This window comes from Thermobia domestica, chromosome 17, assembly GCF_964235325.1.
Source record: "Thermobia domestica chromosome 17, izTheDome1.hap1.1, whole genome shotgun sequence".
NCBI classification, from domain to species: domain Eukaryota; kingdom Metazoa; phylum Arthropoda; class Insecta; order Zygentoma; family Lepismatidae; genus Thermobia; species Thermobia domestica.
This window is the reverse complement of record NC_137470.1, coordinates 2,041,107-2,060,916: the sequence shown is the minus strand read 5'-3', so window position 1 is coordinate 2,060,916 and position 19,810 is coordinate 2,041,107.

The following is a 19,810-nucleotide window of genomic DNA, read 5'->3' as shown; positions in this document are numbered from 1 at the left end:
TGGGCGGCGGGTTGAAGACCCCTGGTTTAAAATATGCTAGGCCGTAGATAGAGAAAACGCTGGGTGAGGGGCTAATTCAGAAAACGTAATTAAAAGGCAAATGCACGATATTCACTCTTGTTGTAAAGGATGATAAATGAGATACGATTTCGTAGGCCGAGCAAAGGCGAGGGACTTCGGGCGGAGCCCCCAGCTAGCCAAAGACTAGTAATGAAATATAATGACATAGTGGTTTCTGAAAATATGCAATACAGACATGAATAACAAAATACTGCTTCGTCTTAGAAACTACTTTTCATATCAAAGTGACAAATGTTATAGTATAACATAATTATTAAAATTATTTAATCTCGCATTAAAAAGCATGCAACTTATGTTTTCTCTTATTTCCATGTGTTTTTGGTTCATAGTATAATAAACATTGCCCTTATATTTCAGTATGACGCATTGATAAACATTTACGCATGCAGTACGCGGAAATAAACTTGAAGACTTAGGGAGAAAGCATAAATACTCTGATTGACAGAATCATGTTTGCTAGAAATGCATTAGGAGGTACACATAACAACAATGTAACATATTGTATTCTCTTTTGGTTCTGTCTAAGTCAATCATAGTTAATGGTTACTTTGATACATCGGGTCACTATAGGTAATGTCTCTGTCAGAGTTACACCAAGTATATCATTGTCATGAGTATCTTTGACACAACCATGTCAGATCGTTGAACTCACTTCGTATATTTGTCCGTGTTATTGAATCTTATGGGTAGTAAGTCCAACTACATCTGAGTTTTCTGGGCCTCGTATCTTATACTTCGTTATTTGTTCTATCACTTCTTCGCACCCCTACCTCGTTGGAACATTTAGTATATTCATGCATAACTAAATGATAAGTATAACTTAAATAAATTATTTTCCTAGTTCTACTTAGCTCACGTTCATCTTCAGGATTTTGTAGGAGTGGGTTTGCACTAATAAATTCCGTGTGTTTGCTATGTGCATTCCCCTTCGTCTACTGTAAATAGATTTGACTGAATGATTTGTAACTTCAGCATGCCGTCTTATTTTAACTCACATATTAAAACCACGAAAGTATTCATGATCCGTTTTTTCGTCATTAATACGAACAGAATTATATGGCTTGGAGTTTATATCAATTTATCAGGCAAGTATCATTCTATTGTTGCCATTTTTTGTAGTTCTAAAATCATATATTGGTCTATTTTGTACAATTTCTTAGTTCAGGGGTCGCCGTGCGTCGGTGGTAAAGGGTTCGTTTCTGGTTCCTTCGATCCTTGGTTTGATTCCAGACCGTGCAAATAGAACTTTGTGGTAGAGAAAAAAATACGTGTGCGTTCTTTCGTTCCTTACCAGTTTCTTCATTTCACCATTTCACTCATTTCTCATCATCACCGTTCCCTTTAACCTAGTCGGCATAACCGTGGAACATCAAATGTAAAAATTTCATTTCATTTCTCCCCTAGTCAATCTAATATATTTTTGCAGATTGTCTTTATTTTGAAAATATGCTTCCTCTTTTTATAGAAGTTTAACATCTATTTCAGCATCGATCCTTTGTGAGACACGAATGGCAGTTATCATATGACTCGAAACAAACAAGTTACAACTGAATATGGAATCACTATATTATATGTGGAATTAAATTAACCTCGTTGCGACTACTAACAAATAAACATCTGTAGCAAACTTTAAATTGGTAGTTCTCTTATAGGAGATAACGGAAAATTTCGTAAAAATCATTTTTTTTATTTATCTTGAAAAGTCAGTCCAACATCTTGTTAACAAATTAATTCCAATTTAATTTTGCTACACAATTTTGCGCAGCACTATCCTGTGTAATGTCTAGGATTTTTTGAATATAGAAAAAAAACGTAATTCGGAATGCTTCACAGCTTATACGATTCAAATACATTAATGTAGTATCAGTAATGACAGCAATAATACTTAATTTTTTTTCTCAATTACACTTTCTTTTTCTTTAAAATTGTACAATCTTATATTGCTTGAATTTATATTGATATTTGAAAAAAAGAAAATTAAATTTGCTGCAGTTTCGAGTGTCTTCTGTCGTTTAGTTATTATTTTTTTAAACATTTCTGCCTTTAATAGTAAACGTCCCGGGTAGATTTTTGCACGGGAACACTCGATTGAGAGCTTCCAACTGTTTTTTTCGACTCAGGCTCTTGACAAAGATTATCTTGGCTTCCTCATTTACAGCACTGAAATCTCGGGTAGGTGAACAGCATAAGTTCCAGAGAACTTCCTTCTGGGTCAATCCATTCTAAGTGATCAACTATATGCCGTTCGACCATCTCCAAAAAATCTAAATATTTGATGAATATTTATCCTATATCAGGATTCTCCAAAACCACAATTAATTATTTTTAGAACATTTCATGGGGACACCGATTTGTTTCTCGATTTTAGGCGCTTACTTTATTTTGAATATCTCACCATGTGTTTGTCCTACCAAATTGGAACTTGCTGGGCGTCTCCAACTCGTACAGAGTTAAATCATTGATTCCTTAACATTTTTGCTTAACACTTCTTCAAGAGGGTGAAATCAGGGTGTACAGTAGCAACATTTTTGAATACTGAAAACATGTTTGGGAAGGGAAAGAACTGGCGTACAGATCTGAATTTATGTATCCATGTAGTCCGGGGTCATGAGTTAATACACAAACAGTTAAAGATCTATATCTGGTCCCAAAGCCTGAAAAAGTCATAAAGTTGGGGAATTATGCCAATTTAGCATATTTCACATTCCAATATCTCCAATGGGCCTCTTTAAAAAATCTGAAATCTTGAGAATAGTTAGTCCTTTAGTTACCACAATGCACAAAAAGGCAGTGATGTTTTAAGGCCGTCTTGTTGTCCATGGAGCGATACAACTTAAGAGTTAAAAATATCTCTGGTGTTATAACTGACGCGGATCCTGCAATGATTGGCAAGAATGAATGTTTTGTGACATTATTACGTAATGAGGCAAGTGCGCGTGGAAACCAACAGATTGTATCCTATTATTGCATTCTTCACCAGGAAAATATGTGCGCCAAAAGTGTAGGCTTCAAGGAAATTATGAAAGACGTTATTAAAATTGTGAACTTTATAAGATCACGATGACTGAATCACAGACAGTGCCAAGCCTTCCTTAGTGATTTGGATGCAGAATACGGTGACGTGCTCTACTTTACAGAAATTCGTTGGCTCAGTGCAGGTAAACTACTTAAAAGAGTTTTTGACCTAAATGATGAGATAAGTGAATTCATGGATAGTAAAGGTAATGAACTTGAACAGTTCAATGATCCGATCTGGATGGCTGATTTGTTCTACCTCAAGGACATTACAACGCACCTCAATGATTTGAACACTTATCTCCAAGCGAATAACAACTTAGTAATTCATCTTTATGATCATGTGGATGCTTTTGAATCCAAACTACGCCTGTGGGAAAATCAGCTTAGAAATGGCGATCTCACACACATTCCAGCGCTGTCGCAGCAGAAGGTTCAAGACAGAGAGAAGTAAGCTGAAGCTGTGTCAGCGCTAAAGCATGAATTCTCTACAAGATTTCAAGATCTCCGATCACAGAGCAACATGTTTCAGATATTCTCCAGCCCATTCACTGTACATGTCGAAAGTGTCCCAGCCAACATGCAAACGGAACTAATTTAGATGCAGTGTAGTACTGAACTCAAAGGAAAATTCAACACTGTGGACTTGATAGAGTTTTACACCAAATGTGTAAAAGACGATGAATTCCCAGTTTTATACAATCATGCCCTTTTTATTTCCTCTCTGTTTGGTACAACTTATGCATGTGAACAGCTCTTTTCCAAAATGAAAAATGTAAAATCAAAGTTACGCAATCGAATGACTGATGCACTTCTTGAAATCTGTCTGAGAATTGCATCATCCAATTTCAAGGCAAATATTTACATGCTACTGAAAAACATGCAATCACAGAGCTCTCACTGATTGTAAAAATTGCAATTTGTGTATGTGTGTGTGAGTGGAGAAATATTTTTTTGTTTGGCATGAGAAAGTTCAATTATGCTTGTTTTCTATGTTAAATGCACAATAATTAATATTTTAGAATGTAATATAGTTTATGTTGTTGCAAGAAATATATAATTTGTGTGTGAGCTTTCAACTTGCCAATCTGCATTTACATTGTCTAAAAAAAGGTAGTAAATGTATGACAAATATTGATATGTTAGTAATAAAAATCAATCTCAATGTTCTCAATGAAAATACAATGAAAGTTTTAGAACAAATAATTTGCTTAACTATATTCGTTACTTATATATTACTTATAATAATTAATAATTTAGAAAAAAAATACACTGTTTGTTTCAACTCTTACGAGTAATTTACGATATGCGATTGAACTTTCTACTGGTCGATTTGCATTTTTGATTAATGTGAAAAAAAAACAAGCAGTTTTTTATTACTGAGTAACAGCACACACACACACACACACACACACACATATATATATATATATATATATATATATATATATATATATATATATATATTGCAATTACTTTGTGGACTTGACCGGAACCGTGTGGCCCGGCAGTCTTTTATGAGTATGAAAATGGCCCGCCGTGCGAAAAAGGTTGAAAGCCTCTGCCTTAAACAAACAATTTCTACTATGCACGTCAAACGGAAGTATATCTTTCATTTCTGCCAGTTCTCGTAGTTCAATATATAGTTAGGATATGAAAAGCAATAAGGATGCTAATTCATTAGTTATAATTGAAGAAACAAAATACTTTGATTAATGTGTGCAACACCAGTAAGCACACAATTGGTTATTGGAGCTCAAATAGTGGAAGGATTAATTTACTATAAAAGTAAGTAGTTATATTGCGGAAAGTGTGTATTTACTTGCTCCCAGATCGATGTTTATATCAGTGTCATTGGTTTTTCTGGAACATTTGCGCAAGATCAACATGCGATAGCCCAGAGAAAAATTTTAATCCAATAGACAGAATTGAAGCGGTGGCTAAAGACCTGACCTAAATCAATGGTAAGAATAATGTTCCTAAAGAGAAGTATTTGAAGCTAAAATGTGATATAAGTGCCCGTGTTTGAAACATATATTTATCTTGGAAATGTTATCGCCTGCGTAATATACAGGGTTTTCATAAAGTCTGGACGGATTTAATTTGCTTATAATTTTCATAAAAATGCTCATAATGAAATCAAATAAAGTGCAAACGGTAACAGAAGGATTAAATTTTTAGTTGGCAAGACTGTTAGATAAGCGGCAACTTTGAACATGTTGAGAGAGGGAGAGGGAGGGCAAGGGTCAGTTTCTTATGGTCTGTGGTACGCAATGTGTTCTGCTGTACGCAGAGCTATAATCACCAATTCTGGTGTGTCAAAAGTTCACCAAAGAGTTCAAAAAGCCGGCACCGACTGAGAGTGGAATCCGAAAGTGTCATGCTAAGTTCTTGGAGACAGGAAGCGTCCTAGACCGTCCTCGAAGTGGGAGGCCGCCAACATTCCAGCGCCGCCTACGCGAATGTGTGGGCGTAAATGGCGCCTAGTAGGAGGTGTGGCGGTAAATGAACTGAGCTGGTGCAGATTACAAGTAAAAATGTAATCCTTCCGCTACCGTTTGCACTTTATTTGATTTCAATATGAGCATTTTTATGTAAATTATAAGCGAATTAAATCCCTCCATACTTTATGTAAACCCTGTGTTGATCAAAGAGAATTAGAAACCGGACACCCCTAGTGTACGTTAGTCATACAACTCAATAAGGACGTGTATTGCTTTCTCTCAAATGATTGCTGAACTTTTAACGATTATTTTCTATTGGCGAAAAGGGATTTAGATTTCGAATTGTAAATAGTCATTATACTAGCTTTGATGTAGAGCGTAACTAATTGAAGGCTTGGATTCCAAAAGAGCCTAAGTCAGTTTTTGCCAATTTTGAGATTTTGGTTCTATTGAGTTCCATTTCTGAATCTTCGTATATTGAACTCGGCTTCATGCCAATACCCCATAAATCAAATTAATTGAGGCAAAAAAGCAGCATTGTTTTGAAAATGTCCTGAGTCAACAGTTTTCTCAGAAGTTATTTTTTAACTAATGCCTAAAGTCACTTATTATGTCTAGGCAATTATAGTAGTATTTACCATTAGTAGGCAATTATAAGTTTCTTTTAAATAGATTACCTTTCTTTCACAGAAATAGTAAGATGGAAACACACACTAAAGATCGTCTCCTGAAAAACTTACATTTTTTGATTTTGACTCTTTTGGAATTGAGCTCTTCTATTGGTTTCGTCTCAATACAGTTACTTTACAACACTCATGGCATATTCATAAAAAGCACAATCAATTTACGTATTGCTTCTTTAGAAAATAATATATAAGAGTTATTCATTTATAACTCTTATATATATATATATATATATATATATATATATATATATATATATATATATATATATATATATATATATACGACGATATAACAGTTTATACTAATCATTAATAATAGTTGTTTTATTTAAATCGGTCATTTGTATGTTTAGTGCAAATCCTCTCGGAAAAGTATTGTTATGCGAAAACTCAAGAACGTTATGAACTCAACAATGTAAGATTTAACTTTGTGGAATATCAGCGGTCTTTGCTTGTCTGGGAGGGCATAGGTTTTCATTGTTTTAAACACAAACGATATAACAGGCGTGAATCTATAAGTTCAGATTGAAGCGGAACTTCATTTATGAACGATGTGTATTTGCGCCACTGCGCTGGTGAGTAGAGACACGATTTAGAAATACAAGTCACTTACGAAATGGATATTAATCTTTCCTGTCTAAATATATAATTTTTCTCTATTCATGTAAAATTGACGGAAGTGTTCTAATAATTTCAAAAAGATATTAACACAGAAATTATATTCATCCACTTCTAGAGTACTAGAAAAAGTAAGTTATTTCACTGTTAAAATAAATTTTAATATAAAGTGCTTTAATACTCACAGAACATGCTACTACTTTATAAGAGACTGTGTCTATTAAACTACCGCCTAAGTGTAAATTACGATTCGTATAGTATTTGTTCCTGCTATCTCTATTTAAGAATTGGCACTATAGATGTTAACAGGCTATACACTTTGGGAAACTGTTTCATCTTAATTGATAATATGATTGTTGTGTGCAAATGATGTGATAGAGGTGTATCAATGAAGACAAAGATGCTTACACCCATGAAGATGAAGCTGAGCTGAAAAAATGAAGATGCTTACGCCAATAACACAAAATGGCAAATATTCAACTGCCCACAACGAGACGATCGCTTATCCTCTTTCTACGTTCATACATATGTTAGTGTAATCTAAAACTTGCCTAACTGCGCTTGTTGATAGATAATTGTATATTCATTAAATTATTCACATAAATTACTCATATCATTAGATAAATTGACTATCTACAGTATATTACTGAAGTATTGCCACATCTTTTACAATTATGTGGCAACATTTAAGTGGTTATTCCGAAATGAAGTGCTTCGTAATACTATGTTACTCTGTTTCAAAATAAAACGCTTTTTTCCACATCTATCAATAATTAATATTTAAATTTCAATAAGAGAGTGTGATGTCAGTAGTACTATAAAGCAGGGAACTATTGATTCTGTTAACAAAGTTCTAGAAGATGTATTTAGTTCGAGAAAAAGGATTAATAATTTTGTGTGCTTTTATTCTTTCATCCATATATTTTCAAAGTAAGAAACAAAATAAATAATGCAGGTCATATTGCATTTTATACGTGCAATGAAACATTATTTTGTACTATTCAGATCCTTAGAATTTTAAAAATTGATTATAAACAAAATCCAGGTTACTTTGTAATACAGTCAAATAAATAATTCAATTTATTTTTTTCACTATTTACAAACATCTAAATGATGTTTACGAATTTCAGCCAAAATTCACCAATAAGGAAGTTTAAGAAAATTTGATCGGTGATGTAATTAGCGTGACTATAAATATATATTATGAAACTAGGTATATTATGAATATAAAACTAGGTATATTGTTACAGATTAGTATTTGCTTTTATTTATGACAAAACATTCTAGTCTTCATTTGCATACTTTTAAAGATCGTAATGTTTAAAGAGTGATATTTGAGAGGACGTGTTGTATTGGGTTTATCGCACGTAATAGGGAAATAAATATAGAAAATGCATTGAAATTTTAGCGTTTGGAATATATTTTGAATAAAATATTTTTAATTTCTACATTGTCAACAAATTTAATTGTGGAAATATAAAAGGAGTTAAATATTTTTGGTAAAGGATGATATCATAATTAAACACATTGATTGCATCAAGATCTAGAACACATTATATATATAAGTGTTCGTAAAATTCCAGCACATTGATTTCTACAGAAAATTTGATACAAGTAAAACTCAAGAAAAGTAGTCGGTAAAGGAAGATCAAGACCAAAGTTTTACTTCTCCAGATATTCTAACGCACATTAAATGAAAGATAATTGGTCTAGAAGAAACGAATAATACAAAATTGTGTATCAAGTAAATAAAACTAATACTATGCTTACTTGTAGACTAATCAACAGTTTTTTTTTAAAAAAAAAACGTATGGAGTTAAGCAGAATCAATTAATCAATACTGTGCAACAGTCTGCAAAAATGTAAATGATAATCCTTTATTAATTTTTGGACACTGAATGCGAAACTGACAATAAAAATTTGCTCCTGGCTAAGATTTACTTGTAATTACACGATTTATATATCACATATAACGCTATAATTAAGAAATTGTAAAGATAAAAGTCATGCTGATGATGTAAATGTAATAGGAGATGATAGGAGAACAATAGAAAGAAATGCAGAGATCTTATTAAACGCTTGCAGGGACATGGGTTTAGAAGTAAATGCAGATAAAACTAAATACATGGAATTGCGTCGGGACCGGAATACAGCAAATTATGGACACGTTAAAATACTAAATAATACTTTTGATAATGTGGATAGTTTCAAATATCTAGGATCAATATTAACAGAGGAAAATCATATTCACGGAGAAATTAAATGTCGACTAAAAGCAGGGAATTCGTGTTACTATTCAGTTCAAAATCTCTTGTCGTCGCGAATTATGTCGAGGAATTTGAAACTTAAAATATACAAAACGATAATCATGCCTGTAGTTCTGTATGGCTGCGAAACATGGTCACTTACTCTGAGGGAAGAACATAGATCGAAAGTATTTGAGAACAAGATCCTGAGACGAATATTCTGACCCAAGAGGAACGGGAATGGGTAATGGCGGAAACTTCATAACGAGGAACTACATAATTTATATGGTTTACCCAACATTGTTAGGGTCGTCAAGTCTGGGAGGCTTAGATGGGCAGGTCATGTAGCTAGAATGGAAGAAAGTAGAGACGCTTTCAAAGTCTTGACTGGAAGACCAATCGGAAAACGACCATTAGGAAGACCTAGGCGCAGATGGAAGGAAAATATTAAGATGGATCTCGCAGAGATTGGAATACAGAGTAGAAACTGGATGCAGTTAGCTAAGGATAGAAGTCAGTGGAGAGCTTTTGTGAACGCGGCATTGAACCTCCGCGTTCCATAGGCCATAGAGTTAGTTAGTTAGTTAAAGATAAAAGTCACAAAACATTGACATGATTACGGAAATAAAAATAGCTATGTCTTATCATTTTTTGGACGTTGAACAATAAAATGACAATGATAATATGCTCCTAGTTCAGATTTAGTGGTAATTGCATAATTTACCATTTGAATATAACGCTATTATAATAATGTTGTAAATGTCACCAAACTTTGGAAGGATTACGTAAATAGAAATATCTGTCCCTTATAATTTTTGGACGCTGAACACGAAAACCACAATGGCAATAATTATGTGTTTAGAATTCAGGTTAAATACTAATTGCACAATTTACATTTTCCATATAACACTATGATAATTAAACTGTAAGAGTAAAAGTAACAAACATTAACACAATTACGAAAATAAAAATAGCTGTCTCTTATAAGTGTTTGGACACTGAATATGAATATCAAAAATATAACGTCTTCCTGGAATACTATCTTTGTAATAGCACTCATAACATTTTGTATATAGCACTACATGACAAGAACTGTATTGGTAAAAGTTACATAAAGTATCTCGTTTAAACACCCCAACTCTTTGTTTGTTTCTTGTGAGGAACATCTGGATCATGTCTTGGAATTATCCAACAGAAATCCGCTAACATTGGAACTGACCACTTTCCTTTGTAATGTGATCAATTGCAGAAATGTCCTTTTGAAATCGCACTCATTGCTCGCCACTGAAAGGTCCGAAATTCATTGAAAAGACATTAAGGTGGGAATGGAGGAAGTTCATTTTGAGTGACATATTGCAACCAAGTTTCTCGTAGAACAATTCTTCTATTAACTCTTTGTAATTTTCAGCTTGGCGGTTGCCCAAGAATCTGGTCCAGACATCGCGCAAACAGTGCCATGCATGGAGCTCAGCAGCACTGAGAATAGATTAAAATATCTCGTCATGGAAAAGCTTGCGTATTTGCCATGGAGTATTTAAGATTGCTTGATGAATTAGCTGGGTTTGAAATCCAATAAGAAGCCTCAAATGGAGAAATTTGAAAACATAATTTCTAATGTTAGAAAGGTTGTAGCCCTCTACAGGGTACTTACCTGCGGGCTAGCCATTAAAGAAGAATTCATATAAAAAATACATAGTCCCGCGTCTATTTCACTCTTAAAGGTTATTCCTCTTATACGAACTCTAATGATGTGATTCTAAGAACAATACGAATCACTACATCTTAGAGTAAAACAATTTCGTGACTTGGTTGTTACGAAACACTGAGGTTAATTAATTTTACGATCGTATGCGAATTTCAGCTCATTTTATATCAATTGACATATTTCTATACGCGCATTCATTTTCGTTTAATATACACACAGATAATAATGAATAATTGGAGATATTTCTCATATATTGCAATATATTCCACTGGATTATCGAAATACATCACAATATCCGGGTTAGCATCATCGCGCCTTCTCCAGGTGAGCTCAAAAGAAACTATCATTTATATATTTCCTCAAACTGATTTGGTTTGCCTTTGAGCGTTTCTTTCTGGATTGTGTTTCCAAGATACGATACTCGTCATGCTTATAAAAAATGTAATAAATTATATTCTGATACTTCTGCTATTTTAAAGGGTTATTGAAAAGCGCACCGGTTTTTTATCATCTGGCATTTTTTTGTTTCTAGGTTGCAGACATTGTTTTATGTTGTTGCTCTACCCTCAAACACTCTGATTTTCGCGTTAGTCTGAATTTCTCGCATTTTTCAGTGTGTGTCTAGCCATGGAGCAGATTATTATAAACCAAAGTGTGCTAATTGTGAAATTCATTTTATCAGAACGGAGAAAGTTACACAGCAATTGGCAAGAAAATTTGTGCGGCTCTTAGGCGAAATGAGACCCTGAATCAATCAACAGTTAACATACTTATGAAAATGTTCATTAAAAGGGATTGACCAGTGAACATTAAAAATTCTGGGCGTGGTCGTAGTGGTAGTTCTGAGCAAAACATTGCAGTGGTTCCATGACAGTATGGCTGTTACTCCAAATAAATCGGCTTTTCACCGTTATCAAGAATTGGATATAGCAAATTTTCAGTGCAGAGAATTTTCCAGTCATTCACCATACCTGAAATCGGAATGAGTGATGAACAATGAACATGGTTATGAATATTGTTAGTGTGTTTTGAAAAAAAAAATAAAGTCCATAATTTTATATAACGAAACCTTTTCGAATAACCTATATATGCTGTTAATATTCCAAGTTCATTGGTCTTGTCACTTATTCAGTTACTCCTTCATGAAAATCAAAAAAAAAAATAATAATAATAAAATAAAAAATAAAAAATAAGGAACTTTCAGTAGATGAAATGTTGGAGTGTGTCGATTCTTCAGTAAAAACATTTTAAATCCCATCAAAAACTTCGTGCAAATTATGTACCCACATCTTGCATTTTTAATTCAAATATTCTACTATTGTACTATCGCTTTATTATTATTATTATTATTATTATTATTATTATTATTATTATTATTATTATTATTATTATTATTATTATTATTGTTATTATTATTATTAATGGTAATTTATATTGATCTATTCGAAACTGAACCATGCCGTCGAAATCCCCTTTAAAAAACTGTGGCCAAATCCCACGCCTTTCGCACTCTATATAATTCACGACGTCTCATTCAAATCCAAATCTATTTCTTTCCAAGCTGTAACACTTTCATTTAAAGAACATCTACAGTCTCTATGTCTAATTGTAACGAACTTTCATGCCTTGGCTATGACAGGAAACTGAAGTTAATAAATTCTAATGGCTTTATTCGAATATGAATTTATGCCGACTATATCAATAGGTTAGATTCAACACAAACTCATATCCACTTCTTATAGACTTACAAAATGTTGCAAAACTGTCCTTTACTATGTGTATGTAATTGGCACATATGAACGTCATTGACACTTAAATAAGAAAATATGAACATTGAAATATAAACAGCAGCGCAGTGCAGTGTCATGAATTGCCTTAGAATTGACCAACTCATGAGACTAAGATGTAGAAGCCTGTAGTGTTCCGGGAATGAAAGTGTTAGTGTTCAAGAGGAATAGAATTGGCTCTGTATTAGATAGCATAACTTTCTAAGTACGAAGATGTGTCGAGAAGTGGCTACATCTTTTCCATGAAATGTTTAATGGAGTTCGTTCTTAGTTTTATGTTTATTGCAGTAGAACCAGCACACCCTAGTGTAAGATATTGTGGAATGAATATATAAAGTTCTTCTTTGAATAATTCTATATTATTTCCGCGCTAAACCAAGCCTGCCAATAGTAAATTTCAGCTTCAGGAAGAGTCCTAGGAGACTTGTATATCAGGTCGTCCAAATGAAGTCGACCAATTTCCAGGTCAAATGTTGCTGTCAAAATTTAGTTTTTTTTATTATTATTATTTTTTACCTAGGATTGTACCACATTGAGGGAGTTCAAAACGGGTATTTATTTATCTTTTACCCGCGCAGGTTTGTTTGTGGCTGCCGTTATGTATAGGCGCCTGAGCGTATTTTGAACTTTTCTGAGGATTTCGTTAAATGCTGTAACTTCTTAGGTTTTAGAGATATGAGTTCAAACCAAAACCATATGAAAGATAATTAAATGCACAATGTTCTGTTTCCTGTGCACAGAGGTACAACGTATGATATGATCTGGTATTAATAATTATTTTTCAAGTAGCAAATCTCCAACGTCTTGCTGTTTGACTGCACTTCTTCTGATGATACGTAGAGAAATTTTATGCCTGAGATACTATATCAACACAAAGCCTGCACATCTGTTCAGTTTTTAAAATCGTGAATTTTACATCACTGCAACAACCTATAAATTAGAAACTACTCAACTCTCAGTGATGCAATTTTAGTCACTTGTTACAGTATAACAATCGTCTATTATGTACAAACTTGGGATTTTTCACTTCTGTCCTACCTGAGATATTTGATGGTGAAAATACACGATTTTCGAAAATTCGCAATGTTTAAAAATTTCCAAAAAGAATGAAGTATATACTTCTCAAATCTAAAACTTGTTTGGGAGCTTCCTTACTATCTAGTCTCAATGTACAGTTCACAACTGCTACAGGTCATACTTGGAATTATGAATGTCAAACTCTGTACATAAATTAGTCAACTACTATTTACATCACTCACGTCTTAACAGCAGCGCTGTAGCAGAAAAAAAATAACAGACAACTTTCGTTTTTCGTACAAGATATAATTCATAAATTATGCATATTTTCCCATTCCACATTACTATCGTGTTGTTTTGACTTTTGCTACAAATTTCATATTCACTCCAGTGCCGCTTCATGATAGTAACTCCCAGTAAAAAAATTATAACTCATAAACTACTCGCATCTCAGTGATGCAGTTTCACCCACTTGTTACTGAATAGCTGTCGTTCATTTTGTACAAATTTGGGATTTTTTACTTTTGTCCTTCCTGAGATATTTGATGGTGAATATAAACGGTTTTCGAAAATTTCCAATGTTCAAACATTTCCACAAATTGAAGTATATAGTTCTTAAATCGGAAACTTCTTTAGGACGTTGTCTATTATCTACTCTCTATGTAGACAAAGAATTGAAGGCGGGTCTCATTTATTTCGTTTCAAAATGTATATTCCAAAATTGCAATTTCTAGGTTCCCAACCTCAATATTCAGGGCTTCTTTTCTCGTCGTTTTGAAGCACGTCTCAATGTGCACAGAACATACAATATTGTCCATTCCATTATCTTTCATATGGGTTTGATTTGAACTCATTTTCTTTAAAACCTAAGAAGTTACAGCGTTAAGAGTCGGAAGGAGTCAAGTGACCTTGACAAATCGAAGATATCGCAGTGCAAAGTGTTTCCTTATTTTGGAAACAGATGGGGTTGTTGCTGAAATGCCGTCAAAGCAAATGGCACCCCTCCTTTTCCTTCGTTTTCCCCTGCATATGGTCAAAGTTGGACAGCGCAGGAGGGGGATGGTTACGGATGTAAATGGGACAGAGGAGTGAAATTCCTTTCCTTTGGCTAAAAGAGAAACAGAACTGAAGAAAAAATAAATACAGAGATATTGTAAGAGGGATCAACATGATATCAGCCGTCAGCCACTCAAATATCTACAACGGTCACAAACATACCATAGAGAACTAAAGCACTTGTCGCCTGTCTCTTTCTCAAAGGATTCTACCTATGGTAAATAACGCGGGAATAGTGCAGGAAGAGTCTGATATAAAATGAAGAACCATGCAAATATTACAAAAAAAAAAACGAGAGAGTCGATATTCTAATTTATTTTGGGCCTTCGTGGTTACAAAAAAAAACTTGGAATTGAAAGGCAGAAAACCCAGACAAAGATCTGAAATGTATTGGCAATGTGACTCTTTTTAGTGGAATCCATTTCTTTATTTTCTTTTCAAAATATGATCACCAGATTTACCCTCTTTCTCGCCTTCACATTCGAATGCTCCTAGGATCGATACCAGTAGCTAACCATCCTGAATTTTTCCTATTACAACAGGAAAGGGACGCTATGTTACATTTAGCCTTGGGTACCGGCTTAGAAGGACAGGAGGGAGCATATGCTCTGCTTGGTATTGGTCTTTATTTGGGGAAATAGACCACTTCATTAACAATAGAATTAAAAGATGTGTCACCTTCTTCAGGAAGGTACACTCATGTCCAAAATTATTGTCGCATGTCTATAAATATGTTGTTGTAGGAATATAATTTGATAACGAATTCACCCGGTATTTCTTATAATGTTAGTATGTGTACAATCGGCAGAGACATGTATGCAAGTTTCATGTCAAAAGGGGAGTAAATAAGAACAATAAAACGAAAATAAAACTTTCGTGTCCATTTAGCAACATTATGATTTACTCATTCTAATTTTCGTATTTATAAATATTTTCCTATGAAATTTACCATACATACATTTCCCGATTATACACATAGTATCAGTATTAAAAGTACCCAGCAAATTCAGTATTACATTATATTCTTACATGAAGACTGTTATAGATATGCGACAATCATTTTGGAGATGAGTGTACAAGGACGTAACAGGTGTTTGTTTCAAACATTGAATAAGTGTTCGTATACATTGAACTTATTTCCTGACGTCATAGAACTAAGAACTGTCACAGAGCGACGCAAGTCCGGCGACAATACAGTATTTCATTTTTACTTTCATACTTTGCAATATATCTATTTATTTTAAAAGCCAATTTTAATATGTTTTAATTTTCAACTATTTTATCCTAAAATAAATACTAGCCTTTAACCAGCCCTTATTTCCCTGGTTGCATATCACTTTAGGATTTGGAAAATGTGTCCAACGAATAAAAAAAATGATAAAACACCTTTTAAAGACATTCTTTTGTTAATCAATTCGCACTAAAAAGTTAAAAATAATCTTATTTATGCAAGCCTAAATAAAAAGAATGGGGCGCGTCATTTTAAGAATTTATAAAGTAACTGTATGTAAGCCTATATTAGAGCGCATCCAATTTTTTTTTTTTTTTTTTTTTTTAGTCATGCATAACCAAAATTGTTTTCTACTTTTAAGTGCGACTTGATTAATGAAAGAATGTCTTTAAAATGTTTACTAGTATGTTTTTCTATTATTATTGTTAATGTTTGCATCCTTGGCATAGAATGTTTATTTTGTAAGGTACCGTATGGTGCGTTTCTATACTACTAGGGTATATAAAAATTTAGTTTCCTATGCGATACATTAAACAGCACTTTTAAAAAAAAATTACTACCGAATATACAGTATTTCTCCGCTAATAAGAGGGAGACAGATTGAGGATACCAAACACCCCTACCATTGATTGAGAAATATTTCGGTGTCGACACTGATGAACAACATTTACATTTGAATTTGAATGTTTTATGGGCTTTAGGCAATTGATTCAGACCGGGATACATGGGGGACAGAATGTTGGAAGCAAGTAGTCCAGTCCCTAGTTTGAATGCCTGGAATGAATAAGGACTCTTCCCTCCTTGGTAAAACCTGCCGGAATCTGTAGCAATATCAAAGAAACACTGCTTCGAAAAGAGAGGGAGCAAACATGCATAAATAGATAGTCAGAGTCGGATTTAGGTTTCGTGGGGCCCCAAGCTGTTTAAGGTAATGGGGTCCTTTATGTGTCCAGATGAACATAGGCACCACACATACAGAAATGAACAAACTAGAGATAATTTAGGAAGCAGACTAGCAGAAGGAGCCCCATTAATTACATGAACGTAGGCTACACAGCAGGAAGCATTTTTTCTACGTATATATACATTTTATTTTATTTTTTTAATTTTCTTATATTTTAGAAATGTATATCCAGTTTTTCTTTAGATTTTTCGGCCCCAACAGAGCAGGGCCCTAAGCTATAGCTTGTTTAGCTTATACGTAAATCCGGCACTGTAAACAGTATACACATACAGGCGCGGATCCAAAGGTGGCTATAGAGGCTATAGCACCCCCCCCCCTTGACGTTCAGGTATACACTGGATAAAATGGGCTTCAATCCTGTTTACTCTGGATAAAGAGACAAACTATGGTTTAGCTCCTCCCTTGATCATATCCTGGATCCGCCATTATATGTATTTAAATATATAATGTTTGTGTTTAGTATGTTGTAGAATGGAAGCTGATGAAAGAGCTTTATATTATTCTTGATTTTTTGACAGGTAAACAAAGAATATTTCGGGGATTAATCTACTCGATTATTATAATAAGATTATAATAATGTATTTTATTTTTTTTCTCTTGTATGTATATTCTCAGTCCTCCAGGAAGTTTTCATTTCTTTCTTGGAATAGATAAACGAAGACTTTGGTTCGGCTTCTCCTACACAAATCTCTGTCGAAAGGTTGACTTTATCGCTACCAACACAAATTACTCCTTCTCATAGAAACCATCTACAAATACACTGTACTGCTGAAACAGAAACCATCAACTAAAGAGGTCATAAATTTTGCTATTCCTCGTGTTTGAAGTTCCCGTTCTTCACAACGACTTCCTTTCTCCCGCCCCTGTTAAGAAGTTCAAAATAGGTTTTCAAAAGGACTGGCTCCCGCTGAGAAGGAAAGTGGGATGAGGAATGACTATAGTGCCATCTAGCAGTTAGACGGCCAAGTACGTGAACACGAAAAAATCTGATTTCTGATTTCTGTAGATTCATTAATGAAGGATATAATTTCTCATCGATTGTGTAATGAATGTCATTGGAAACAGCGAAAAAATAGTACAGTAGCGCACAAATACAAAGGTAGTACTCCATTCTCAAAAAAGTCCGAAGATTTTAGCTCTTTTCCTTACTGTAAAAAAACAGAAGACTTTTCCCTCTAATTTTGATCATTTTCTTATGGGAATTTGGATTATAATTATCGGTATTTATAAGAAGAAAATATCACGCACAGCGTTCAAATTGCACCTTTAAAATGAGATGCATCATATTGAGTGAGCTATTGAGACATTTTTGCGAAAGAACGAAATGAAACCATGATTTGCCTAAAAATGGTTGAGATCCCATGTTAAATTGAACACCAATCTTCCGGCCGCTGTGGCGCACTCCTTCTCCCTCTTAAACGAAATGCACTAAAAAGTTCAAAATGCGCTGAGACGCCTATACAAAATGTCCGCTACGACAAAACCTGCTCATCTAAAAAAATAAATGTGTATCAGTTTTCAACTCAGTAAATTTGGTACAAACTTAGGTAAACAATTAATTTTAAAACATCAAATTTGTCAACAACCATCATTGGTCATTTCATTCTTATTGACCCCATCAAATCAATCAATTTTTCGTATAAATATAATGTAATGTAATGGGTTGAGTTGAGTTGACTTTGAGTTTTACGTCCCGTTCAGCAGCGAGGCTATATGAGACGTGGACCTACTGATTAACGTGGAATCCGAACCACATGAGCTCCCGCCGGGAATCGAACCCGGGTTTCCCACGACAAAGGCGCGTACGCTAACCGCTTAGCCACGAAGGAGCTCTGTGTAATGTAATGGGACTATCAATTTAAAACATTACATATTTTCTAAGTCTGGTAACTTTATCTTATCCTAAAGCTGGAGTAGTAGTAATGGAAGTTCAAAAATACGACAAATTCCTTCCAGAAAAAGTATCTACGACCTTCGACCAAACGTCTTTCGACCAAAACTTGGCAGAAACATGACATCTTTGCAGTGTTGAATAGTAAAACCCATAATTAGTTTATCAAGTTCGTGTTTGAAAGGGTAACTTTTCATTTATTTATTATCAACAGTACATATTATTTTAACCCTCGAGAAGTCGCGCTGAAAAAGTAACGCGAATAGTCGCGCGGGGTCAAAAAGACCGCACGTACATAAAGTGTTGCAAATATCGTTTCAATCATTTTTCTTGTATTAGAAACGTAATTTTGTATATTTTATGATTAGCAGGGAGTAAAGTTTCTATTATTATAATAAGTTTTGCAGTAATAACTATTAGAGGAACCTACAATTAGACATGTACTATTTTTATTTCTTATTTGGAATATTTTTTTTTTCGTTACATATTTCTTTAGATAGATAACTACGCCTTGGTTTTATTGAAAATTCTAAATCTGATGACTATCTTTTGTTTTTGTCAACTCTTTGGTTCGTCTGAAGTTAGAAATGCAATAGTATATTAGTAAAATAAATACTATATAAACATAACAATAAAACAAAGCTTCACAGCGCATGTTACATTCAATTAGAGCTCACTCGTAGCTAAGCGGTTAGCATACGCACCTTTGGCGTAGGACTTCCGGGTTCAATTCTCGGTGGGAGCTCATGTAGTTCGGATCCCACGTTAAGCAGTAGGTCCAAGTCGTACATAATGTTGATGCTGAAATTTGAGCTAAATTGAATTCAAATCAAATTTACATTGAATTATTTTACAGTCCTGTTATTTTGAATCTTCACCTATATAGCACTACATTGAATTATTACAGGTTATCTTCATATTTACACTGTTCTACACATCGTCCTCGCTTATTTCGTCCTCTCCTGCTCTGACTAAATTCGGGGAATCGCTGGTCGTTTCTGGGTTTAAGATCTTCACACTCGCTCGCAGACTCCTCACTTCACATTTCGTGTTCACTCACTTATATTTT